A 27,268-nucleotide genomic window follows, 5' to 3' on the forward strand; every position below is an offset into this window, starting at 1 on the left:
AACCCACAACTATCAAATTGATCTTCTGTTATGTAATATTGCATGCTGATGTTCTATTTTTTGACATTATCTCTTAGGAAGTGGTGCCTAAGATCAATGTGCTTTGGTCTTTTGTCCTAGACTGGATTTTTTCCCATGTGACTACACTGGTATTGTCACATATGAGAGGAATAGTATGAATATTAAACCTAAATCCTCCAGCTATTGTTTTATCAACAGGTTCTTAGCACAAAATGATCCATCAGTCACATATTCAGTCAACTGTTGAGAGAGGTACTAATTTTTGTTTATTGGTGCTTGAAGAGATGAGTAAGGATCCAATAAAATAAGACATCTCCAGAAGTACTCTTCATGTCAACCTAATACCGTGCAAAATCTACATCTGCATACCCTATCAGTTCAAAAGAGCCACATGTCAGATAAAACAGGACTAATTCCCTGTCTTCTTTAGATACCTCAAAATCCTCTTGGTTGCCTTCAAAAGTGATTCCCTGGGACATGCTTGGAACCGTGCACACATTTCTATAGTAAAGATAATATCAGGTCTACCAGTTGTTAAATATAATGGAGAACCTGTAATCCCTCTGTAAATAGTTCGATTCACCAATTGATCAGCCTCATCTGTTCCCATTTTGGAGTTTATACCCATGGGGCTTTCAATAAGATTGGAATCCACCATTTGAAATTTCTTCAACAACTCCTTTGTGTATTTCTCTTGACATGTCACACCCGGGGAGCATCTCCTAGAAGTAACATGGTGTACTTACCTCTCGGAGGTCTTGTACAAGTCCATAGTTATCATTCATCACATTGTCATAGTAAATTTAGCGGAAAATTTAAAACTTTTCATAGCACATCATATGCTAGAAACTTTACCTCATATATATAAAATATCATAAGTACATATTTAGACCTTAAGTCTCTTTGCCGTCCTATACACAACATCATAAGAGTACAATAGGGATACGGTCCTCAAAAATATAATACATAAGTAAACTTATACACTTTATAGTAAAGACATGACTTAGGAATCCTTGAACTTAAGGATTCCTTTCCTTGAGCTTGAGAATTCACATACCAAGCTCCTCAATAATAGATACATACTTTAAGGATCCATAACCTACACTTTGTATGAAAAGTTGAGAAGAATGGAGTTAGTACAAGAATGCACTAAGTATGACGACTATGCAAAAACATAAATTTAATAGGGGAATTTTCTTGAAATCACACTTCATTCCTTTTTGAGTAAATCATCATAAAACCTTTTTACAATAGCATTTATATAATTCACATACTTCATATAGACATATTCGAAGTCCAAATATCATATAAAATTGCATGGAGAATTTAAGCCATATTTGAGGTCACTTTACTGAGAGCTCCTTTCATGTTATAGTGAGCTACTTTCCTTTTATAGTGAAGTACTTCTTTTAACTCATTAACCTCCGAAGTAACCCTCTAATGATACTTGGTGCAATACATCACCTTAAGGTCACAAGTAAAACCATACATACAACTTACATAAGCCAACACATACCATCATAAAAGTATAATACATAAAAGACACACTTAGGACAAGCTATAAGAACATTTCAGTAAGCTATTGTCATTATGCATATATACTTATTTTGCTTCATATAGAACCTTATGAAACCTTACTCATAATCCAAATCTAAATCTACTAGTGCAATGTACATGTGAAGCCCCATAACATCATACATACTTAGTAGACCTATCATGAGACCATAAGACTTAACATATCATTCATATACCAAACACAATAATATATGGAACCAACATACACTTCAATATAGGACCTTAATTACATAGTCATATTATAACTTCATGTCATGCATATCATCTCATCATGTAAACACTATCACAATGTCATGCAAGAAAACCATAAACATACCTGCATTAGAACACCTTCCTAGGACATCTTTCAAGTGTCACTTGTGCAATGCATAGGTGAAGTCCCATACCTCCACCTACACTAAGCAACTGCCCTTATGTTATCCTAATTAGGATCCTTACTTTACTTCCAATGTCCATTTTACTTTAGGTAAACTATAGTATTAATCGACAATAAGACCATGTGAGACAAACATGAAATTTAGTGTCATCTCCTCACAACAAAAGAGGGTATTTTAATTCCAAGGCAAGACATGAGTATCATGCCGGCATATTAGGTGATATCACTTGCTAGATCCTATGGGGAAACATAGTTATGAAACTTGGAGGCATCATGGAAACATCACGCTACACCCTTTTTGGGTCATGAGGCTATCCACTCTGTGAGGTCTATCGTGAACTACTTTCCTATAATGGGAAGGTACACCACTCATCTTCAAGTTTAGTATGTGCTAAGCTAAGTACCCTTTATCAAAAGCCTTTATTACATTACTTTATAAACCATAGGCTTTAGGAGATTCACTCCCCATATGCTAAGCTCATAGGTTATAGATAAAAAAAATACTTTCATCAACCTATATCATGTAAGAAAACCTTTCTCATGGACATAGCATATTCAAGCACCTATCTAGTTTAGGTACTCTTGAGAACACCTTTCAAGAGCCCCTCTATTGACTATATCATCATAGATGTGTGTGTGTACATACATATGAGAAAACCTTTCACACAACACCTTTAGACTACACATGTTCATACTTTAATTCATTCATGCATAAGTGTATAAGTGTAAATATATGAGCCATGCTTTCATATAAACACATTTTGACACTAGGTAAATACATGAGCCATGCTTTCATATAAACACATCTCGACACTAGGTATAATCATACTTCATCATACCACATACTTCACATTATAGCATATAATACATGTTGATAACGTACTCATGCATTCATGTACATGTACATAAGAGACCAAGCCTAGGAGCTATCCTATCAAAGTACATATGTGCAATGCATTGACAAGGTCCCATACCCTTCCCCATACTAGTACACCTATCAAGTCATTCTAGTGAAGGAAACACATATCATACTTTCATAAACATAATCATAACATGCATAGTAGTACACACTAGTGAATATGAGAACAACCTTTCATTACACACTATGATCCTATCCTGCTTGTAAGCATGCTCGTAGAGTGAGTATGTGTTACATTGGTCAACATGATGACATAATTGGTATCAACAACACATTGAGGAAGCCAAACTCTTAAGAACATCATGCACAAACAAGCATAGACCACACAACACAATTTAGCATAGGAGGCAAGCTAACTTCATATTACACTTTAAGACTCCTTACAATAGCTATTTACACCTTCACATAGGGGTACATGGGTAGGGAGCATCATTCCATAATATTTCATTTATGGCAGAACCTACACATAACCCTAACATAATCATTCTCATGATCATAACAATAGTATCCTAACCTAGATTCACAACTATAGTAGAAGACTAGGCACAAGTAACACATAAGGTGATTATCCTAACCACACATTCATACATTCATTAATTTTCCGTCAAGGCCATGGTCAACACATATGTAATGAAAATACAGTAAACACCGCTACCATAAGTGTACCATACCACACAATGCCATACAAGTCTTCATCGACAACACAATAAAGAAATAGATAAGTAAAAGAGAGTAGAGCAATTCTTACCAATCTTTTAGCCTTTGGTAATCATTGACCATTACTACTATTTCATCAATAATTCAAGTATAGGACAGTAGCTAAAGTATCATAATCATATATGAAGTCATCTATAAGCTACTACAAGGTCATGCTACAACTAAGTACAACACATTTACATATTAGAAGGTAGAAGGATATAGACCATTAACCAATTTCACTTGCATGGATCATAAATTATATTTCATCAATAGTATCAATCTAGGGCAGTATCTAAATATAAACTTAACACAACGAAATCATGCTTAAATCCCTACAAGATCAAGATACTAACATAGGCATTCAACTACCAGTTCAATCGAGAGTAGAGAAAATAGGCAATGCTACTAATTTCCTAAAGTCTTGATCATCAATCATATTTTTAAAAATAAAGTACATGTTAGGCAGTATCTAATAGATCATTGATCAAAAGTAATCATGCTTCATCTAACCTAAATTCAAGATCACATCAGATACATAGTATTATCAATCAATAGACTAGAAGAACCTAGATCAATTCATGCTAATACTTATTTTCTTTGGTCATACAATATTCATATCCATAATTCAACCATGATATTAACCTAAGGCAGTAGCTACAACATCCTATCATAATCGAATTCCAATTTTATACATTATAAGATCAAACTTAAAGTGAATACATGGAGATCAAAGCTAGTCATGTTCAAATCTTCATACATTGATCCACATGGATACTTAATCATAATTTCATCATCAATACATGTAAATAAAAGTATACTTAATAAATTCAACGTAATAGAATTACAATTCAATCAATAACAAGCCACAATCACAATGCCCATGCAAGGGATAAATCGAGTTTTGGAAGGGACATGGGTTCACAATGAAATTGGATTGTTTTTCACTTTAAAACCAATAATTACCATCAATTTATCATGATTAATCCTTTGAAAACGTTTTGAGAAAGAACCCATGTCTAGATCGAAAGATTGAAAGTTTGATCGTGAAATCCCTTTGAAAACATTGAGATTAGCTCTCTAGATGGAAGATAAATAGAGATGAAATATCACCATACCTTTATCTAGAAGAAAAAAATCCATAACTTGATGAAGAAACAATAGGAATCCAAGCTCCAAGCTTTTCTTGAGCTTCACCTTCAATGGAGGTTCTAGAAAGAATAAATTTTGAAGGGAAATTCTAATTTGTGTCAAAGGGATTGAAAATGGGTTGATCACGTTTTTGACAATTATATAAACCAATAAATAAATACATAAGCCTATTAGGATCAGGTTAGGACATGGGGTGAATTTGATATTCACCTTTCTAATGAAACAATCGCTAGGCAGCTTCCAAGAACCTGTACCAACGACCACAATCGATGCCGAGTAGGTCCATCGACACCATCTTTGATTTCATCAATTGGGTCCTTGGACTGTTCTTTATCTGAGCCTAATATAATCTAAGTCTCCATTGACAAAACCACCATTGACGGTCAATTTGTCAACAAACGGGGCATCGTTTGGTTCAGTCGATTGACAGTGCCAAGGAAGTGTCTCGACAGCCCTAGGTCCTTCTTGTAGGCTCTTTTTGCGGGGCCCTTGGGAAGTCATACCCCAACGTTTCCAACGTAAATACAATCCTTAACAAGTTTTAGACCTTCCATGCAAGTTTCCCCCAAAATGAACACGTAAAGCACATCCAAACATGCAAGGCACACTTAAGACACACACGAATATCTCAAGGGCTAACTTTCAAACGTCTTACGTTTGACCTCTAAACCTGATGAAACTCAATACATTGCCCATAAAAATAATTTTTAATCATATAAGGAACTCATAAGCTCATTACACACACATAATTTCATAAAAACACATAAGGTCCCTTAGGAGACTAGTCATCGAATGTCTTGGTCGTCCCTTGACGTTTGACTTCAAAATGACCTCAAGTCACCCAAGAATTCGTTAAAGAACTATATTAACATGTTAACAAGCTTATAGGCACAAGTGAGGCTATATAAATCCTAACTCATTTTGGGGGTCTTACATCCCACTTGAGAGTTTCTTGATATGTAAACCTTGGATGAAATTCAACCCCATCATTCTAATCTTGAATTCATTTAGAAAATTCTTCACATATGTATGAAGAATTGGCTTCAAAGATGATATCATCCATATACATTTGGATGATGAGCAGTTCTAGTTCCCTTGTTATCCAAAATAGGGTGTTCTGAATCTTGCTCGTCTTGAACCCATTCTTCAATATGAATTTGGACATCCTTTTATACCAGTCTTTACCAGCCTACTTTAGTCCATACAGGGCTTTGTTGAGTTTTAATACATGATTTGGGAAGTTTTTATCCTCAAATCCGGGTGGTTGTTTCACATATACTTCTTCTTTCAGATTTACGTTCAAAAAGGCACCTTTGACATGCAAGAGGAAGAGCTTGCAGCCTATGAATGCTGCGAAAGTAATCAGGATTCTTATAGCCTCCATTCAATCAACATAGGAAAATGTCGTGTCATAACCGATGCCTTCTTCGTGATTATAGCCTTGAACAACCAGTTAGGGATTGTTCCGAATGATAACCCTATTTTCATCAAGATTATTCCTGAACACCCACCTAGTCCCTATGATGATTCTGTCAGTAGGTCATGGGAACAGTTACCATACCTTGCTCCACTAAAACTGATAAAGTTCATATTTTATTTAATTGATCCATTCAACATCCTTCAATGCTTCTTTCACATTTTATTATCTCAATAGTAGAAATGAAAGCTGAGAGTGCAACAAGATTTCTTGTTTTTGACCTAATTTGCATTCTGGAATTTAGTGGGGACATAAGATTCTCAAGGGGGTGATATGTACTGTGCTTTCACCCTGTCTTAGAGGCCAGGGGTTGTGGTTGATCCGTGTGTTCTTCTTCATCTTCAGAATCAACATTCTTAGAAGGATGACTTTCCTCTTGACTTGCATCACATGACGGACACAACTATCACAAGTTTTACGATACACATCAATCTAAAACTTTGTGAGATTCCACCAACAATAGCTAACTTACTTTTAAGGAGTAAATCGTATAGTAGATAATACAACTTTTCCGACATAACACAGGATTTTCGCGACTCCTTGGCCTATAGAGCCCTTCAATGTCTGGGAATAAGTTCTATTCTGCCAAAACTGTCTTATGTACTTAATGATATCCAGAAGGCTATTGTAATTACAAGAAGCTATGAAATGGTAAGCTTATTATGCAGTTGTGTCAAGATGATTTTGGTAAACACAGAAAGCCATTAAAATCAGTTACAGTCAAACTTTCCAGATATTGAAACCATTAAGATAACAAACAAGTGTACTGGCTAAGTGTCTTCTCCTACCCTGTTCTTTCTACCAACTACCGAACCAAACTTACCATCCCTAGAGGAGAGAAGAACAAGATAAAGGTTTATCCGATTATAGTTTTATTCATAACTTAAAATATATAAACTTTAGTAAAAATACAGAGATTTTCTAAGGAAAAATGTTAAGACTCTTCTAAACTATTTCAAAGGTAATTCCGATATGTCTACTAACCATGTATTGGCCTTCTTTTTATCAAAGAAGGTGTCTTAATACAACCAAACTGAAATTAAAAACATATCTTACATGGCACACTATTCTAGTAATAGATAAGCCATATCCTATTCTAAATTTAGTAAACCATTATCTGGACTTACTATCATTATCTAATATACTAAAAGATTACAAACTTTATTCAAGTTGGGACCCACTTAACATGTGAAGGAGCCTACTAAATCAAAATAGATTAAATTGTATGCATGTGACAACAGTAAAAGATGGTGAGTGAGAAGCTTGTAGAAGACTCCAAGGAGGTGTGTAAGCTACTTGTAGACATCTCTCTAGAAGATGGATAACCTACTTGTATGCAACATCAAATCAGGTGGATAAGCTAGTTGTAGAAAGCTTGCAGGTAGGTGGATAAGCAACTTATTGGCAATCTTTTCTAGGAATTTTTTTGACGAACTTCGCTAGGAAGTTTAGCAGTAAACCTTTTTGGGTAAATGGTAAATTCTTGCAAATCTTGTCACACCCCGAGAGTACACCCTAGAAGATATGGAACTCCCGGAGTGCAACCGGCTTACTTGACCTCTCGGAGGTATTATACAAGATTGTCACATACCAAGAGCATATCCTAGAAGATATGGCACTCTCGGAGTGCAATCGGCGTACTCGACCTCTCAGAGGTCTTATATAAGCCCTTTCGTATCGTTCATCGCATATACATAATGAGTAGTGCGGAATTAAATCTTTTCACAAAACATTAGAGTATCTTTAATAAAATATTTCATTAGAAATCATAGAAAATACTAAGTATCAATCTCATCAAATCTTAGACACGAGAATACTTGGGACACGGCCCATAGACAATACGAATATAAAAATACTAAGTCTATTACAATACTTCGATAAAGAAATAAAGACATCTATGCCCTTGAGTCACATGAGGACATACTTCAACTTCACTTGAATGATGCTACAATCCAAGTCTTGCTTACAAATGCTCCCCACCTACCAACCACTATAGAGATAGATAAACAACGCATGTATTTGTACAACCACATGTACTAAGTATGACATAATGCATTAAAATCATGAAAATGGACATTTATTGGAAATATGCATCTTTTCATTTAAATATCATAATATAATCATAAGAACAACATTTATCATTTTAGATACACATAAGATAACATTTAAATAATTTAGGACATTTTAAACCAACATTACAGTAACCTACATTCACTGTACAGTGAATTGATTCATTGTAATAGTGAAGTATTTTCTCTTCCCTTTTAACACTTTCTAGCATGTACTTACCTCACTATAAGCTATGCTAAGACTCACTTGAGCAACACAAAGAGAGACAACCCATACACCCTCTATAAGCATGCCTAAATGATCCTCAAGACTACTTATAATAAGACACATACACACTTACAAGACACCATACACATGAACATGAGATTCTTCTATCAAAGGTGATTCTATGTCTCACTTAAGTGAGGTTGTGAAGCTTACCTCCCAAACAATACCTTAAACAAACACTTAAAAGATCTTATAGACTACCTATGATAGAATCATTATCACCTAATACAACAACATATAGATAATATGACATTCTTTTTCCAAAGGCTATCAAAAGACTTACTTAAGTAACTCAAGAAGATAACATCCATGAGTGACCTCTTCAAGATTACCTAAATAATCTTTAAGACTACCTAAGTTTATATCATTTCTACATATTCAACCATTTTCACTAACTAGATTCATTCTTAAGACTTATCTAGGTAAGATAATAAGTAACCATTCCCATGCCCCCTTCACACCATAACTAGAAAACCCTTAACTACTCTAGATAAGTACTCATTCAATTAACATACATTCTTAGTTAAGTATTTATGTTCGTTAGTTAATTTAGCACTCATTCATCACAAAGGGCATTCAAATAATGGTCTTGGACAAGACCTAGGGACTAACTAACAACTTCAAAGCCTATTGTGCAATTTCTAGATATTGTCCCATATCACCACCCAAACTTCATAGAATTTTTGTAATGCTAGTAGGTATCATATATGATGAGAATAGGCAATAACCTACATAGACAATGAAAAAAAGACATGGAATCCAGAGTTCTAACCTAATCCTATGAGGGTGTTCTACTTGCCAATGGTAGAACTTAGAATATCCTATGTAGGCACATGGTTAAGGAATATAAAGGGCATGCTTTGTACTCTAGTCTCATTCTTTAACTAGAACTAATCCCCTGAACATACTCACTCGGTGCTTGCCTTTGTTCTTGTAGAGTGATTCACACTTAAGATTCATATAAAGGGGTCCATATTGAGTTCACAACCCAATCACATTTATCCTACCAAAGAGGTTCCTCTAGAGCTACTTTACAATGGAGACAAGAAGCGCATCATGACTTTCCTAAGTATTGATATGATATTATTCTAGCCAATCAACCTTAAGTCTATTATTCCTTTACTGTAAGGATACCATTACGACTTTTGACTTCAACATTCATAACCTTACCACTAGGTTCAAGGTTTCACATAAAAGACTCTCTTAAAATCATTTAAGGTCTCATGTTATTCATAAATACAAGAAAAAAATGCTTTAGCATCCTAAGTTAAGACATCTCATGTTCATATTCATACATACATCAAGTAAGGGACACAAGTCAACCAAGGAAAGGCACACCATACTTTACCTTAACACATATTTCATGTCATTCTAGCACTTAGATGTAACCATATTCTTTTTAACTCATCCTATACACTATCATATCATCATCAATATGACCTTAATAGACTCATATAGTCAAGTAGGAATAACTATACATCACCCCTAAAACTAGACACACAAAATCATAGCCATAGTCTAACATGATCACCTAAATATCATAGATAGAAGAACATATATACTTTCACATTACTTATCATGTGGGTATATATTATCATACTTCAAATAAAAAACTACACAAATCATCATAATACTTCAAATAGTTGCTGATAAGGTCATGATCATTACAATACATAAAGTAACGCATACAAGGCCACATCAATTGCAAGTAAAACACATAACACCGCCATCATAAGTGGACTATACAAATCACAACATAATTGAAGTATAATTAACATAACAATAAGGGAATTAGGGCTGCGTACCACCATTCATCGTTAATACCTCAATTCTATGCTAAATCATCCAATTCAATACCATAAGGCCCTTACCAATGACCACGAACATCAATTCAATATAAAAACTATCATACTAAATGAAAATAGGTCAATTAAATATAGATTTATCACTCTAAGACAACCTAGATATCAATTTAATATAATTATTACATCAATCAATAGCCCATAGGAAACTACACTAGAATTCATAAACATTAAGTCAATATTAAGTAGACCATAAAAAAGTCAACAACTAGGGTTCATCAATTACATGGGTTCATCGGTTAATTGATTTAAAATCATCAATTTAATAATAATTCAATCAATATTCAAAACCTTAATGCTAGAACCTATGGATAGATCATGAAATCAGACAATTCATCTTTGAAAACATTAGAAAACATCTTTGGAAGTTGGTCTCCTTGACGAATAGAGTTTAAAGGATAAAAAACCATACCTAAATGAATATAATTCTTCAATATTATGAAGAATCTCCACTCAATTGTCCAATCCAAGTTATTCCTTGAGTTTTGACTTCAATGGAGTTCTAGGGAATTTCTAAGGGAAATTTGGGTTTTGATTTTGAAGAATGAAATCTTCTAAGTGTTAAAGACTTATAAAAACATTTAAAATACCCTAAATAGTCTTAAGTAACCTCCCAAATTCTTATTTTGACGTGGTGTGAATTTACAATTTCACCCCTCAACATACCGCAGGAGACAAACCCAATGGACGGTTACCAATCAACGGGGCGTCAGTCCCCCACTGACCGTCCTGTCCTCCGTCGATGGGTTCAGAGGATGAAAAATGGGATGTTATATCCCTAGTATTAGTACCAAAAGACGCCTCCACCTACAAGGCGTTGACCAGGCCACTAGCCGTCGTTTGCCATCCGTAGGTGGGACTGCCTTAAGGCAATTTTGGCCACCAACATGGGTACTCCCCCAAGGACTCTTAGATGGTCCTTGGGGATGTTTCACTGGGTGTTTCCAACCCAAATATGCTTTTATACGAGTTTAGGACCTCTCACATGAATTTCATAGAAAAGGAACACATAAAACTCGACGAAACATGCTTAGATACACAAGGTTATTTCAAGGCAAAACTTTCGAACGTCATGGACGTTCATTAGACACTTCCTCAATACAAGTTTATATACCTACAGGACCTTAGAATATCATGACGACCATGTCAGGCTCTAGTTCACCTAAGTCATTTGGAGGTCTTACATATGTCATCAAGCGTCATTCGGTTATTCATAGGTTGAAGGTTTTGAAGGTTGAATTGAATATCCTTATTCCATCACCCAATCTAAACGATGTTTCATTTTGTACAACTCATTATTTTTGAGTCTTCGTTTGGTCTATCTGCTGAAGTACCAATTTCTGTTGGGTGATTCTGCAACGTTGTGATCCAATTATGGAGAAAGAACATTTAGTCTTATGTTGGTAAATCCATGAGTAAATTGATCGCTTATTTTTTCACACGGGTCTTGATATTCGTTTGCAACTTGTAACACTTTTGCCTAGTGGGGATGACTATCCGTTTAGTTCCATCGAACCCATTGTTTAGGCCAAATTTCTTTCAGGATACACTGGTTTGGTTGGATAATAATATGTTGAGGTTCTTGATATTCGTCTTCCAAGGATAAAATAGATAATGGAATTTTCCAATAGAAGAAAATTTATGGTCTATCTTGGACATGATTGTTAATAATATTGACTTCATGGTGCAACATAAATATCTTAACCTCGTAAGAATTTTTGAAGCAATGAACCCACCAACTTCGTTGTCAAAACCATGGTAGAAGTTTCTGTAAAGCTGGTTGGATTCTATCAAAATCCTAAACAAGTTGCATTTGAACTCCATAAAAATGTAGTATTGATAACATAAGTACAGGAATAACCATATGAGTTTTTGGGGGAAATCATCTACCAATAGAACGAGCATATGGAAGTATGGATACTCCGGGTGGACCCCAAAAGGTTTGAGGATAGATCCTCTATACTTTTTGAATGCCTGGAGTTCGTAATATATTCTTAGTTCTATCATAATTGATAGATCAAAGAGGTCCCAAAAGTGTGTTAAAATTTGATGTGAATACTCTGCCAATTCATCTGGGTTAATCCTTGGTTTTTTAAACATAAAGACTATGTTGGTGGGATAATCTATTTGTTCTTGATCACCGAATATTTGGAATAACTTTGAAATTGAAGTATATGGCTTGAACTGCTCTCTAAAAGCTATTCTTTTAGTTCTTATCTAAAGTTTATCCTTGACATGTGCGTAGATATCAAACCCAATGATGAGATCTCTTCCAAGAAAAGATGAACAAAGAAGTTTGGTTTGAAATGTAGCACATGGAAGAACTCAATTATGACCGAATATTTTGTATTAGCATGGTCATAAGGTTTTCTTTTGATGGTGTACTGAAATTCTAGAAATAAGAAATCCATTGGTAATCAGGTAGAAAGGCTGGGTTAAGAAGGGATGATGTGGCTCCTGTATCCATAAGTGCAATGATTGCACAACTTTATTCCATTTTGAAGAGTACATAGCCAATTGAACATTACGTGTATCAAATTCTCAATGGAAGTTAGTAGTTTTCGTATTGGATATCTGGATACATGTTATGGCATGGATAATCATCGATATTACTAGCATCACTATCCATCTCATAGACATATACTAAGAAAAGAGTCTCGCTTCTCGCTTCATCCTCCAATGAAAATACCGATTCAAAGTAACCTTTGTGATCGTCTATGTCATCGAAGAGTTGGAGGGTCTTAACATATATTTGAGGAAAATTCTTTGCAAAGTGTCCAGGCTTGTTGCAAATAAAACAATGATCATTTTTCCTGAAATTTCCTGGACCTCTTCTCCTGAAAAACTTAGTGCACCTAGTCATCCTATATTGATTATCAGGTGGCTTGGGCACTTTGAATCTCCGATACGGCTTGAAATTTTTTCTACCTTGCTCGGTGGTTAGTGAAAGAGTAATCGAACTTGGTGACAAGTTCACTTCGACTACATGCCTTATCAAGAGTTGTATTATTTTGTACGATATACTTCAGAACAAATCTCCTTGTGCAGATACCATCAAGGGCTAAAAAGATAAGTTGCCTTATGTAGCAAATATAGAATAATTATTGATTTGAGCCTATCCTCAATGATTGTCAATTCCATACTAACATCTTTTGGCAATGATGACACAAATGCTTGCTTTAAGCTGGAATATCCACTAAGCTCAAAGTATGTTCTTTCCATCTTTTTGAAATGGATATCAATGATATATCTATCACATGATATGCACTTCATTGAAAGAGTTGTCACCATAAATTTTCACGTCTTTGACTTGTATCTCTACAGATGACTTCTAGACGTATGTTCAAGTTTGTGTAAAGGTCCTATCTGCAACAGCTATTGTGATCCACCAAAACGTTAGAATGTCGGTGAACCTTGAAGTAGATTCCGATAGGATCATGTACTTTTCCCTCTCGACTAGATTCTTTGTATCCTTCCAAGTATAGAAGTCTTGGATTCATTGGTGACATGAAACAACCTTATCATCGTAAAGAGTAAAAGTATGAAACCTCGTTCTAAAATTTTTAGGCATTGTGTTCATTGGTTCTGGTCACCTTTCTAAAATTGAATCATCAGTCATGCCATCCTAATAATCATCAATTTCAGAGATGTCTAGTTCTGTTTGATGATTGATAAAGATGGGTAGATAATCCTCTCTATTAGATTCTAGTGAAGACTTAGTAGTTTAAAATTTAGTTGTTTCTTTAATGTACTCCTGGGAATCATCAACATATTCCTTGGAATTAGTGGATGATTCACAATCTTTGATATATCCATTCGAGGGACAATTATCTTCGGGCTCATGCTCTAAATAAATGTCATCAAGATGTTCCAGATTAAGGTCATCCAAATGTTCATCACATCTGAAATAATCATAAACACAATTGAGATAATCATCGATTTAACTACCATCTTTCGGTGATTGAAGTTTTGGACCAACCAGGTCGTTTCTACCCAAGATCTGGTCTGGATAATCATGTGTTTGGAAAAACCAGTATTCGCCATTAGTGATGTCATGTAGGAGGGAAACCCACTCCTTCTGAATCTGATTTTTCATGATTAAAGATCGTCAAGTTATCATTGAATGGACTCAAATCGGCAAAGATAGAGTCATCAATCAGGTCCTTCTAACATGAGATCATCATAACTCTAGGGTCCACAACCTTCTTGCGTTTGGACTTTGCTTGTGCCTCTTCAAATTATTTTTTATTAGCCATAACAATTTTTCTCTCCCATACTAGTTTGTCTATGTCAAACTCAGGTTCTTCTTTATGAAATTTAGCTGCATTAAATGAGAAAGCTGGTTCCGAAGGAGAGTATCACTGTGAGCACATTGATAATAGAGTAGACTTAGTGGGACATGATGAAGCTCTCATTGGTTCATGGTTACCATATCTCAATAACTATATATGTTCTTGATATAGGCTTCGTACCTTTTTTTTTGTTCGATAAGGTGACCGAGCTACGTTCCTAGGGGTTTTATATGAAACTGTATAGTTTGCAACCTTTTTTCTAAAGATTTGATTAGTCCGATATGTTTGGTTGACGTTTGGTCCATCTTTTTCTTTATCAGATTATTTTTATCATAAAGCTTGACTTGTAAATGAAAAATGCCTCTGATGGACTATCCAATACTGGTCAACGCTTTTTTTTGGCATATAGCATGTAGATATTTCCAATTAAGTGTTTCTTCTATGTTGCTTGCAGACATATGTTCTCCCGTTCGTAAGATAACTTTCTTTTGTGGTATTTTTTTAGCATGGATAAGGTTATCATTTTCAATTGTTTGGTAAATGGAGAAATCATATGTGTGACCGGAGCTTGAAGATGATAATATAAACATCACATTTTGTGCAGGTTCTTTTTGGGAGGTCTTATTTTTTGATGGAGTAGATAGGGCTGGCCAATCCCAAGCTTTATTAGAAACCAGGAATTGATATACCTCCTCGTCCTATTTGGCTCTACCATATGGATATTCATTATCATCTGGTTTGTCATGATCTTTGGTCTGGTAGTAATAATCTTCAGATTCCGAGCTGTCACAATCAATATTCCACGGATTATGTCCTCCGAAATAAAACTTATACCAAAACACGCCAATACCATTTTGATTGAATTGTCTTATCCAATCAATATCATTTCCAAAAAACTCAGATATTTACTTAGAGTCCAGATTTTTTTTTGATCGAGACTATCTAGAGGCTGGTACATATGTGTGAAGAAGGTAGTTTTATGGAATTTTTCAAGTGACTGTGGTCAAAGAATATAGGGACTACATTATTGGATTTTTTGGAGAAAGTGGGATCCGTGAACTTGATAGGTTGATGATGGTCTATTAATTTCTTATAATTGGTGACCCATGAGTCAGGAAAAACATTGACTTGCTCTCCCTCGATATATACCTAGGGATTTGGGTCAATAAGTTGTTCCATTGGTGGTATCTATATTTAGGAAAAAAATATCTTGGCCACGTGGAAGGGATAGGTCCATGGCATAGCTTAGGACTCTCCAAGCAAGCTAAAATAGAGATTAGAATGTACGACATCTTTATCTTAAGGATATCAAAGTATTTGGACCTGTATCTTTAACGCCTTCGTGAGATACAAATCTTGTAGGGACATGTTGCAGTTTAGGAATATCATAACAAAGATAGTTCCTGAGTTGAGAGTTATTTCTGACGTACCCAAGTGTGCATGTTGATATTCATAGTATCTAGTATCTAGAAGGGAAAGACGTTCCACGACGGGCTGGAATATTCTTCCATGATATTTTAATGCAACTCTTTCAACTCCAAAATGGATATGGGTAAAACCCTTGCTTTTCCACTATATGGGAAAATCCTCTAGCATCTACAAAGTAATGAACTATTCTTCTTTCATATTTTTAGATGAACTAGGATCAACACCATCTGACTCTAGATTCGCCTCATCTTCAGGCTTGTTAGCTTCAATATTTTGCACTTTGAAAAGATCAAAGAGATCATCATCATCCTTCATCTTCTGGTTCTTCAGATCACCACTATCATCAAATATCACATGAACACTTTCCTCAATGCATACTTTTCTTTTGTTGTAAACTCTATAAGCAAGTTTAACATGAGTACCCTATAGGGACACCTTCATCACTTATGGGATCAAACTTTCACAGATCGTCCTTATCAATGTTTAGCACAAAACACTTGAACTCAAAGTATCTTAGGTAACTTAGCTTGGATTTATTGTTGAGCAATTCATAAGGTGTTTTGTTCCAGAGATGCCTGATCAAGCATATGTTAGTCACATAATACACAGAGATGATAACTTCAGCCCTAAATCTTAGAAGAAGATTAGACTCGGTTAACATGGTTTTTTCAATATCTACCAGTGTTCTATTCTTCTTTTCAACTACACTATTTTGTTGAGGTGTTCTGGGTGCTGAGAAGTTATGATCAATACCATTTTATTCACAAAAGACATCAAAATTCACATTTTTATACCCAATTTTACAGTTGGACCTAATCCCAACAATCAAGCAGTTGAGCTTTGTTTTAGTCATTTTGAAAAATGTCATAAGCACATCAACTCTCTCAGAATTCAACTTGAGAAACATAGTCCACGTGAATCTTGAGTAGTCATCTACAATCACCAGGATGTACTTCTTTCCGCTTTGAACCTGGATTTTCAAAGGCCGACTGAAATCCATGTGTATTAACTAAAGAACCCTTGAAGAACTAACATGCTTCTTTGATATGAATAAGGACCTGGTTTGTTTCCCTTTTGACACGTGCCTCACACATTTTGCTGTTTTTGAACTTCAACTTTGGAATACTATGGACCAGGTCCTTGGAGGCAAGTTTGTTCAATAGAGAAGAGCTCACATGACCTAGCCTCCTATGCCACAAGTCAACATTTTCCCTTTGAGCACTTACGCATGCCAAATCATCTTCATGAATTTTTTACAGTTCAACTACATGCATGTTTTGCTTCGTCCTAGCCGTCAGGATCACCTTTTAGGTAGATAAATTGGTTACAATGCATTTTTATGATGAAAACTTGACTTTATTTCCCTTATCACATATCTCGGAAACACTAAGAAGACTAAATTTTAACCCACTCACATAGTACACTTTTTAAATGGAATCTTTAAGAGATTTCCCAACTCTGCCAACTCCCAGTATGTATCCCTTCTTACTATCACCAAAATATACACCTCCGCCTTGAAGTGCCTTGAGTGAAAGGAAGTTTTTTAGTGTTTCCAGTCATGAACTTCAAGAGCCTAGTGTAAATAAACCAACACTGACAACTACTTCCTTCACTCACCTGCTACAAACATCACTTATTATACTTGGGAACCCACTTCAATATGAGTACCCAACAAGTTGATAAAGGTGTGATGAAAGTGTTTCTTTTCCAATGAGGCAGGTTGGTTCTTTTCATGTTCGAGGACTTACGAATAGGAGTAAGTCCCCTCCTTTTAGATATTTTCTGTCTAGAGTTGACTGAAACTTTTTCTTGTAAAATCTTCTATCCAAGGCAATCGACTTTTAGATGGCCATTTCAACTACAATGGAGAGACAATTAATTATCTAACACAGTGACATATTTACTATGAGGATTTGTAGCACTCCAGAAGTTCAAGACCTAATCTAGAGCCTCACATGAAAAGAAAAGACTTAGAAAAATGTTTTAAGACCTAAAATAATGTATTTCAAATATATAGGAAGTTTGTAGAGTCAAAACGTCAAGGAACATCCATGATGTTCGGTGAATTGAAATAGAGGTTATTGTGCCTTGATATGTTTCTTAAGGTTTTAAAATTTGGAATTCAACAAAATTTTGTAGAGGGATGTTAAACATGTTCTAGAGTGTGCTTAGGGTTTACACATCCATGTACGAATCTCTAAGGACCACCCTACGGGTCTGTGAAGAGGACCCTTCAATTCGGCCAAAAGTTGTCAATTTGACAATGGCTACCTACGAAGTCAATATATGAGCCGTTGTATGGCCGACGAGCCATCGATGGCTCCGTCTTACAAAACGTATCCAATTATCTAAAAGGTCCTAAAAACCAAGTCTCTGAACTTATCTACGGTTGTGCAGGACGAGGCGTTGACTAACATGCGGACCGTATGTCGGGATCTAGTAGTTCAGGTCTAATTTCAATTGTTGCATTTCAAGTTGAGTCTTTTAATTAGTTTGTTAGTTCGTATGTTAATCAAGGGTTAGGGGATGTCTAATTAAGTTAGTTAAGGAAATATATAAAGGCCTAACACTCATTAAACTAACCTAACCAACTTTAATCCAAAACTCAAAATCCTCTTCCTTCTCTCTACTTTCTGTAACGTATGTATCCTAGTTCTTGAACTATGTTGCTCCCATCGGAAGACTAAATAGTGGATCCACCTAGAATGATATGTTCATGTTATGGTACTACTTGGAAAGTAGACTACCATCTTTCGGTGTAGGGTTTCATGACATGCATTCCAAACATAGCTCATGTGGTCTATGTAAGTTAAGGCAATTGTTACCAAAAGTAAAATGAAGTAATTAAGTGAACACTAACTAAGGTGACCTAAGGGGTTTAATGTAGTCTAGGTAGGGTTATGGGACTATTCCTATACATTGCACTAGTTATCCTTGAGGGAAGCCCTAGGAGGTTGTTCTTATGTTCTTACAAACTAAATGATATGTATATGTTGACTTTACATGTTGATGATTCTATATGATGTTAGTTTCATTTATGAACATGTTATTGGTCTAAATATCTAAATATGATGATGACTACTCATGATGCTATGTTATTGAAGTTAGACATTGCCTATGATCCTTTGTTGGGTTTTACTTGGTTGTGTGGGGTTATGGGACTTCACTTGATCATTACACTTGTAAGCTTGGTAATGGGTTATGAGTAAGGGTCTTGCTCATGTTATAATGTTATGAATTTCTATACATGTTTTGTTGTTATGACATTATATTGGACATGTTTTTGTTATGTGCTCTAATATGCTACTACACATGTTTACTTGACTTTACTTGATGATATTGGTATTGTGTTATATATGGTCTTGTTTTAATGAATATGTGATCATTGCCTCATATGTGTTCGTGATTGTGCATAAAGGCTTTCCAAAGTAACTTAGCATGGTATTGAACAAATGTCCCTTTAAGAATGATTTCAATGTTTTATATTCCGTACTTAGTACAAGTGGTGTACTAAACCATATCATTTTTTTCAAAAAATATGTAGGTTTCGACCATTGAGTTCTTAGGATGCCGATTCAACAAGACTAGGACTTTTTTTCAAAATATTAGTAGGTCCTCATGTTCGACGATGTTACCTTCTCTATGCTCTATCTTTGAAGTTATATTTTAAGAAAGACATTATTGATTCCTTTATCATTTGAATATTTATGTAAGCCTATAATGGATTATTGACTTTGTATTGGCTATGTACAACATTTGTACTCATTTTAGGTAGTTCAATATGAGATGAACTATTAGATTAATTTCTATGTATCTTATGTTGTTAAAATGAGATGCCTATGTATGCTTCATATGTGAAGAGTCTAGGTAAACTTCACATGTAAATCGCCATAGGTCTATATTAACCTAAATATATAGATATGTATGAAAACATTGAATTTTCCACACTTATTAACATATAAAATTTAATGATGAATGCTAAGAAGCTAGTCTTAGTCCTCTCCGAGGATGACAATGCTTGTTACGTCTAGGTGTGCTCCCCGGTCGTGACAAACTTGATATCAGAGCATGAGGTTAAATAAATCTTAGGATAGATGTCTAATTGAACCACACTTACGTAGAGTCTTGTTCATGGGTGTGAAGTGCGCCACACTTAGGAATGAAAGGGTATGTGACGCTTAGGAATTCTCACTTATTGGTAATCTTGAAAGTCGTGCCTTGAGATTTGAAACTCTACGTGTCCTCTTTTTTCTGATCAGTTTCTTGTCGACATAGGATATGACCACAAGACGTGCATCCTCAAGGAGAGTGGAGGAAGATTGGGCTAAAGCAAGAGTTACTCTCCAAGGCAACCAAGTCCCTCCACAAGACAACCAAGTGCCTCCTTAAAAACAAGCTGCGATTATTCGTCAACCTATGACGGATGTAGAGATAAGATCTAAAATTTTGATTTTGGATCAGGCTATGACTAACCAAGAACAGCGGTAGCTACTCAAGAAAATATGGAGGTTGGACTCAATGTTTAACAAAATTCTAGTTCCACGGTTTGCCACTTGAGGAACTTCACTAGGATGAATCCTCCAATGTTCTTTAGGTCAAAAGTGTGAAGACCCCTAAGACTTCATTGATGAGGTCTACAAGATTCTCTATACTATGGGGTTGACTTCAAATGAAAGGGGAGCTAGCTTCCTATGAACTCAATGATATACTCAATAAAGAGACAATAGGGCCTTGAGAGTAGGTCCTCTCACTTAGGAGGTGTTTTGAAGGGCTTTTCTTGATCGTTTCTTTCCTAGGGAGAAAAGGGAGGCCAAAGTGGAGGAATTAATCAACCTTCGTCAATAGGTATAGATGTGCAAGAGTACTCCTAATAGTTCACCAAATTGTCCAAGTAAGCTCCTTCCTCGGTGTCTAACCCAAGGGATGAGATGAGTCACTTTGTTACGGGAGTGTCCGATTATTTGGTTGAAGAGTGTCTTTTCAGCGATGCTCCATGACAATATGGATATTTTTGAGGTTGATGGTTCATGCTCAACAAGTTGAGGAGACTCGAATCAAGAGGAAGAATAGGGAGTTTAAGAGGGAAGTCTTATGAAGGGGGTACTTCCAAGGGTAGGCTTGAGATTCAAAACAAGCCTAGGTTCAAAAAAAGGTTTGCAACCATATTATTTCCAACTTTCCTAAGGAAAACAAGCATAGGGTGTCTAAACTTAATTCCCAAAAATCTATAAGTGGAAATTCACCAAGTGAACCAAGTTTTTCCAAATGTGGTAAGAAATATTAGGGTGAGTGTCTAGTTAGAAAGGGAAAATGATTTGGTTGTGGAAAGGAGGGTCATAAGGTTAAGGATTGCCCTAATGTGAGGAGTCAAGAGAAGAAGAGTGGTCGAGCTCAATGAAGTGGTCCTAGTTTCGAGGGTCAAAAGAGGAACTACTTTTATACTCTCCGCTCTAGGGTTGAACAAAAAGAGTCCCCCGATATGGTTACAAGTATGTTATAAGTCAATTCTATGATGTTTATGCTTACTTGATCCTGGTGCTACATTGTCTTTTTTAACTCCTGTAGTAGCTAAAAAGTTTGATGTTCTACCCAATATTTTAACTGAACCATTTTTGGTTACGACCCTGGTGGGTGACTCCGTTATGGATAGAAGAGTCTATAGGAGTTATCCTATATCTTTTCCTAATAGAGTTACATGGGTTGATTTGGTAGAACTTGATATGGTTTATTTTGATGTTATTTAGGAATGGATTGGGTGATGCTTCTTTTTCTTCAATTGATTTTCGATCAAAATTGGTTAAGTTAATTTTCCTGATGAACCCATCTTAGAGTGGAAGAGGGGTAACTTAATTCCTAGAGGTTGTACAATTTTTTTATCTTAAGGCTTGTAAAATGATCTCTAAAGGGTGTCTTTACCATATTGTAAGAGTCACATATCTTGAGTCCAACATCCCTCCTATTGAGTCGGTCCCCATGTAACATTCCAGAAAATGTACCTGTCTAGTGAAGAGTCTATTAGGTTTTAAGAATAAGTATTGGGGTATATAGGCATCCTAATGCCCAATATTGAGTAATATTGGGCTTGTTAGAGAATATTGGCTTATGGGTGTTAGCCGATTTCTATGTATTAACAAGTAACTTAAGATATACTTTGATATTCAAATGCTCTAAGACCAATATTGAGTAATATTGGGCATGTTAGATAATATTAGCTTAAGGGTGTTGGCCAATTTCTTTGTATTAACAAGTAACCTAAGATATACTTTAATGTTTAAATGCTCCAATCCAAGCTTGTTTAGGAATTGTACCTACAATGAAGACCCTAAGCTAAATTTTTTTGTTTTCTTAGCTTACACACATTAGGTACAAGCCATCCAAGTGTCAATCAAAGGTACCATAAAACATGATCATTTAAAATGATCATGTAGGTTAAGTAGTGCCCAAGGACATAGGGAGGATCCTTGGGAATAGAAGTGAACTTTACAAGTGCAACTACAGAGTGCATGGTTAGAAAGTTCACGACATCACATGTGCAAGCACATGTGCTACCAACCGAGAGACCAAGCAACCAAGCCCAACCGATTCGGTTAGGGTGGGGGCCTGGCAGGCGTCGGGTCAAACAATGCGGGGCGCAACTTCCTAACCAATCCTAGGATCAAAGTAACTTACCTAACTAGCTAACTAACCTAGTACTAACTAAAATGAACTAACTAGTGTGCCTGAAATCTAAACACCTAACCGGGTGACGCTAGCCGAGTAGCTAACTAAAGAAACATCCTAGCTAACGTAGGATGGGCCAAAGGGGTTTGTTATGGTCCTAGTGAATAAGGGGTACTTTAGTAATTACCCTAGGTCACTTAATTAAATAAATTAGCAACTTAATTAATTAATTTAAATTAATGTTTAAACCCAAGACCCTTAGCAAATTTTCAGAGTTTGGCTAGGTCAAATGGCTCATATTTTTAGACAATTTAAGAGGGGCATTTTGGTAATTTGCTTCTTGATTTATTTAATTAAGTTAATTAGCCTAAGTTGAATTAGTCAATATTCAGTTCGTCAGATTTAGACTCAAACTGAAACTCAAAAATAGTGAAAAAATGTAAGAAAAACTGAAAAATACTCTCGGTTCTATGTAGGCGATTTTAAGGCAATTCATCAATATTTTCGTGTAAAGTACAAGGTGATCTTCGTAGATTCAATTCTACAGTAAGGTATGGGTTTATCTCTTGGATTCCTTTTCCCAGGAGGCTTTTCAAATGTTTTGTAGTAAAGAAAACCAAAACTAGGGTTGTGGCCGATGAAATTGTCGAACATTCATCTCCCTAGTTCTCTCTATTTCCTATTCTAGTAGTATGCATAATGCGAATCTCGAGCATGTTGTTGGTATGTGGTGCTAACTGATCATTATGTGTAGGTTTACGTGATAATGTCGAATGAGGATTATAGGGTAGATCCTTATGATTAAAGTATCATTTATATGAGATTACTATAGTTATACAAGAAGTGAATGACTTGGCTAGTGATTATATCTTGATAAGTGTTTAGTGAAAGTTTGGTTTATGCCAATAAATTGGCCAGCAATATTATTTCCAATGTATGTAATAGAATTGGAAAATGATTAAGTCATACCAGTATTATATGGCAAATGTAAATTATTATGTTTCTTTTAAGGCCAAATACATGTTAAAGATTGACTTGACAAGATGTAACTCAATGAACTCATAACCTAGGGTATGACAATGATTGGGACAATTCCCAACATAACCTATTAAAATGAACTTGTGAAAATAGTAGCACATTGAAGAAGTCCTTATAATTTTCATAAAAAGTTGTACAAGACTACCAGATAACATTGAACAAGGTAAGGTGAGTACTTAAATAACTAAAAGCTTATGAGTTAGGAAATTTATTGAGAATGGGGTGCTAAAGGAAGTGAGAGAAGTCTCACTTGCACCTAAACAATTATGTTAAAGATACACATAAAAGTGTGTCAGAAATCATGAGACAAGTCTCATTCATACAATAATGATAATGTAAGATTTAAGTTCACATTCTTCAAGTATAAAAAAGGGATGACAAGTCATCCATTGAGCTAACCATACCTCATACTAGAAGCAACTTTCCACTATGCATGAATGAACACTAAAAGTTGTAAAGTATGATAAATTGAGCTAAGCACCAATAGAGTAGTAATGAGCTTGTGCAAGCACATGTAAGCCTCATAAGATGATACTAGAAACAAGGTGGATAAGGTTCTCCAAATTCTCCTAGTCTTTGAACTATGTCAGCAGCATAGGTTACTAGCATGTGAATCCACCTAAGAAAGATAGGACGTATTCAGTTTCACTTAGGCCGATGAACCACCTCTTTTCAGTGTGGGGAAAACACTGGATTTCGTGTTAGCTCATATGATCTATGTCGATTAAATGCTAAAGATTTTTTTAAGAAAGTAAGAAAGTACGAAAGAAAGAACTAGGAAGATAAGGGGTTTTCGGATAGGATAACCAAAGGGTGAGGTTCGACTAAGTAATAATGTAAGTCATTGCCCAGAAAGATCCCAATGGAATCCTTCAAATAATATCCTAAGTCAACCTAGCATGTTCGAAGTGAACATGAGATCAAAGAAGAAGAACTGTAAGTTCAAAGTGAACTAAGTAAGCAAAAGTATAAGTATATCAAATCATCAGTATTTGATATGAATAAAGTTTTAAAAGTTATTGGATTAAGCCAATAATGGGAGCAAAACATAATGACTCATCAATTGGAGTATAAATATATGGCCCAACATCTTTATATTATTTAGATAATCAAATAATGGGACTATCCAATAAAGATTGGATTATAAAGACTTTATGCCCAATTTAACAAGAATGGAAAGAATAACTTGTGAGTTGGGTTGTCAAATCATTTCCTTAGTCTTTTGGATTACTTACTTGATTCATCGTAGTGATGGGAATACAATGAATCATTGCATTGTAAGTAAAACATAGGATCAAAGGAGATCATTGAACTACTCAATAAAAAGAAGAATAGACTGAAAAATAAACCATGTTTGGGAGAGGGAGCTCTTGGCCTAAGAGGAGCAAAATTATTATATTTTCCTTAAGTTGTTCTACAATTATGTTCATGATTACAAGGTTTTATGTTCATATAGAAAATGAGTTTTGTGCTTTAAATGCATGAAAATATGTCATATTCATAGAATGATTCATAAATAACAAATTAGGAAAGTGAAGTGACTTCAATTACAAAAAATGGCATGTTGCTATAGGAAGAGCATTGTTTGATCATTCATAGTCCTTATGTGTTTATGTGCATACACCCAAACTTAGTACAAGTATGTACTAACCCATATCAATTACAATTTTTATAGGTGCAGGTCCTTGAAGATGATTGAAGATCAGTTTAAGCCGTTTGTACTTGTACCTCAAGACTTTGGTAGGTCCTCTTGAGTTCGAGGATGACTACGCTTTAATCTGTATCTTTAGTAGAATAAAAATAGCTAGTGGATGTTGTCCCTAGCGTTTCCTTTCAAACATTTGTTCAATCATTTGTATTTAGGTTGGTTTGGCTACTATTATTGATATTGTGAATTCTTCATTTCAATTGTTCGATCTATTAATATATGGTTTTTTATTTTGAGTTGTTAGTATATCACTCTTATGAAGTATTTATATGAAGTCTAAGTAAACTTTAGTAAATATAAAAGTTTTAAATTTTCCGCTAAATTTAACTGTATGATTATGATGAAAACTAAGAAGAGGCTTGTCTGCGACCTCTTAAAGGTTAACGACGCCGGTCTCATCTAGGGTTTAGGATCCGAGTTTGACAAACTTTGTATCAGAGTATGAGGTTAAATTACCTAGGATCTAAGGCTCAAAACAACCACATTGCGTAATTTCTAGCTTATGATTGTGAAGTGCACCACAATCATGACTTAGAGACTTAGTGATGCTAAGAATCTTCCCTTCTTCTACTTTTTATCGTGATGTGTAGATTTTTGACATTTTTTAAATTCTAGAATCTAACTTCCATCTTGTGTGTGAGTGTAGAAAAATGAACGCAAGAAGAAATGCAGGCAGGAGAGTTGGAGAAGCAGCTGCTGGGGGAAACCAAGCTCCTACTCAAGCCCCAGTTACTGGAGTGCAAGTGCCTATTAACCCAGCTGGGTTGAAGGATAAAGAAGTGAGAGCAGCACTGGTTCAGATGACTCAAACCATCACTGCTCAGGCATACGCTATCATTTCCCAAGCCACTAGAGAGGGTGCTCCTATGGAGAACCCACATGCTAGCACCATTTCTAGCAGGCAGAAAGATTTCACCAGGATAAATTCTCCAGTCTACTTTGGGCGCAGAACCAATGAGGATCCCCAAGAGTTTGTGCACGAGGTCCACAAGATTCTCTGTGCTAAGAGTGTTAATGAAGAGGAGAAGGCTGAGTATGCTACATACCAGCTCAAGGATGTGGCTCAGGTTTGGTACAAGATGTGGGTAGATGGCCGAGCACCAGGAGAAGTTCACAACATTTGTGACATTCTCAAGCATTCCAGGAGAGGTTCTTTTCCATAGAGAAGAGAGAGGCTAAGGTTGAGGAGTTCATCAGCTTATGTAAGGGAGGTATGTCAGTCAAGGATTACCTCTTGAAGTTTGTTAAGCTTTCTGAATATGCTTCTTCCCTGGTGTCCAGTAGCACGGATGAGATGAGCAGGTTTGTGACTGGTGTATCAGAGGATCTGGAGGAGGAATGTCGGGCAGCCGTGTTGCATAATAACATGGACCTTGATAGGTTAATGGTACATGCACATCAGGTGGAGGAGAGTCTTTAGAGGAAGAGAGGTCGAGAAGGTAAGAAGCCTAAGCCCTCGGATCAGGCTGGTTCTAGCACTGCTAGGAGTTTGTTTGGAGTCCAGGACAGGCCCAAGTTCAAGAAGGGGCACCAGCACTCAGGTAATCCTACTCCTTCCAGGAACACAAATACCAAATGGGGCAAGTCTGGCCCCAAGTAGGTAATGATAGAAATGCCCAGCGTGATAGAAAGTCATGTGGTAAGTATGAGTGTTTGCATGGAGGTGAGGTCATGGTAGGTTCTAATGCCTGCTATGGGTGCGACATGGTTGTGCATATAATCAGGGA

General features: G+C 35.7%; 1 long non-coding RNA gene across 1 annotated transcript; it reads right to left on the reverse strand.

The window, feature by feature from the left end:
• Positions 1-835: 835 nt before the first annotated feature.
• On the reverse strand, positions 836-5,021 carry LOC138348400 (uncharacterized). Its single transcript, XR_011221002.1, has 2 exons — positions 4,706-5,021; positions 836-1,120 (listed from the first exon to the last, which is right to left on the reverse strand). It is a non-coding gene; the product is annotated as an uncharacterized lncRNA (long non-coding RNA).
• Positions 5,022-27,268: the final 22,247 nt, after the last annotated feature.

This window comes from Solanum lycopersicum, chromosome 5 (genome assembly GCF_036512215.1).
Source record: "Solanum lycopersicum chromosome 5, SLM_r2.1".
Taxonomy (NCBI): Eukaryota; Viridiplantae; Streptophyta; class Magnoliopsida; order Solanales; family Solanaceae; genus Solanum; species Solanum lycopersicum.